Genomic DNA, 2,526 nt, shown 5'->3' on the forward strand with positions numbered 1-2,526 from the left:
GAAATACGCTCAGACTTCAAGAAGAATATAATAATTCCAATCCCAAAGAAAGCAGGTGTTGACAGATGTGAAAATCACCGAACTATCAGTTTAATAAGTCACAGCTGCAAAATACTAACGCGAATTCTTTACAGACGAATGGAAAAACTGGTAGAAGCCGACCTCGGGGAAGATCAGTTTGGATTCCGTAGAAATGTTGGAACACGTGAGGCAATACTGACCTTACGACTTATCTTAGAAGAAAGATTAAGAAAAGGCAAACCTACGTTTCTAGCATTTGTAGACTTAGAGAAAGCTTTTGACAATGTTGACTGGAATACTCTCTTCCAAATTCTGAATGTGGCAGGGGTAAAATACAGGGAGCGAAAGGCTATTTACAATTTGTACAGAAACCAGATGGCAGTTATAAGAGTCGAGGGGCATGAAAGGGAAGCAGTGGTTGGGAAAGGAGTGAGACAGGGTTGTAGCCTCTCCCCGATGTTATTCAGTCTGTATATTGAGCAAGCAGTAAAGGAAACAAAAGAAAAATTCGGAGTAGGTATTAAAATTCATGGACAAGAAGTAAAAACTTTGAGGTTCGCCGATGACATTGTAATTCTGTCAGAGACAGCAAAGGACTTGGAAGAGCAGTTGAACGGAATGGACAGTGTCTTGAAAGGAGGATATTAGATGAACATCAACAAAAGCAAAACGAGGATAATGGAATGTAGTCTAATTAAGTCGGGTGATGCTGAGGGAATTAGATTAGGAAATGAGACACTTAAAGTAGTAAATGAGTATTGCTATTTGGGGAGCAAAATAACTGATGACGGTCGAAGTAGAGAGGATATAAAATGTATACTGGCAATGGCAAGGAAAGCGTTTCTCAAGAAGAGAAATTTGTTAACATCGAGTATTGATTTAAGCGTCAGGAAGTCGTTTTTGAAAGTATTTGTATGGAGTGTAGCCATGTATGGAAGTGAAACATGGGACGATAACTAGTTTGGACAAGAAGAGAATAGAAGCTTTCGAAATGTGGTGCTACAAAAGAATACTGAAGATAAAGTGGGTAGATCACGTAACTAATGAGGAGGTATTGAATAGGATTGGGGAGAAGAGAAGTTTGTGGCACAACTTCACTAGAAGAAGGGATCGGTTGGTAGGACATGTTTTGAGGCATCAAGGGATCACAAATTTAGCATTGGAGGGCACCGTGGAGGGTAAAAATCGTAGAGGGAGACCAAGAGATGAATACACTAAGCAGGTTCAGAAGGATGTAGGTTGCAGTAGGTAGTGGGAGATGAAGAAGCTTGCAAAGGATAGAGTAGCATGGAGAGCTGCATCAAACCAGTTTCAGGACTGAAGACCACAACAACAGGAACCCTAATTTTTATTACATATTCGTGTAGTGCGTAAAGAAATATGAATGTTTTAGTTGGACCACTTTTTTTCGTTTTGTGATAGATGGCGCGATAATAGCCATAAACGTAGAAGTACATGGTATCACGTAACATTCCGCCAGTGCGGACGGTATTTGCTTCGTGATACATTACCCGTGTTAAAATGGACTATTTACCAATTGCGGAAAAGGTCGATATCGTGTTGATGTGCGACTATTGTGATCAAAATGCCCAAGGTGTGTGCTGTATGCAGCTCGGTATCCTGGACGACATCATCCAAGTGTCCAGACCGTTCACCGGACAGTCACGTTACTTAAGGAAACAGGAAGTGTTCAGCCACATGCGAAACGTCAAGCACGACCTGCAACAAATGATTATGCCCAAGTAGGTGTTCTAGCTGCTGTCACAGCTAATCCGCACATCAGTAACAGACAAATTGCGCAAGAATCAGGAATCTCAAAAACGTCGAGTGTTGAGATTGCTACATCAACATCGATTACACCCGTACCATATTTCTATTCACCCGGAATTGCACGGCAAAGGCTTTGAACGTCGCGTACAGTTCTGCCACTGGGCACAAGAGAAATTACGGGACGGTGACAGATTTTTTGCATGCGTTCTATTTAGCGTCAATCAAAAACAGCAGTAACGTAAACCAGCATAATATGCACTATTGGGCAACAGAAAATCCATGATGGCTGCGACAAGTGGAACATCAATGACCTTGGCGGGTTAATGTATAGTGCGACATTATGGGAGGAAGGATAATTGGCCCCCATTTTATCAACGGCAATCTAAATGGTGCAATGTACGCTGATTTCCTATGTAATGTTCTACCGATGTTACTACAAGATGTTTCACTGCATGACAGAATGACGATGTGCTTCCAACATGATGGATGTCCGGCACAAAGCTCGAGTGCGGTTGAAGCGGTATTGAATATCATATTTCATGACAGGTGGATTGGTCATTGAAGCACCATACCATGGCCCGCACATTCACCGGATCTGACATCCCCGGATTTCTTTCTGTGGGGTAAGTTGAAGGATATTTGCTATCGTGATCCACCGACAACGCCTGACAACATGCGTCAGTGCATTGTCAATGCATGTGCGAACATTATGGAAGGTCAACTACTCACTGTTGA

Source organism: Schistocerca americana, chromosome 10, assembly GCF_021461395.2.
Source record: "Schistocerca americana isolate TAMUIC-IGC-003095 chromosome 10, iqSchAmer2.1, whole genome shotgun sequence".
In the NCBI taxonomy this organism is placed as follows: domain Eukaryota; kingdom Metazoa; phylum Arthropoda; class Insecta; order Orthoptera; family Acrididae; genus Schistocerca; species Schistocerca americana.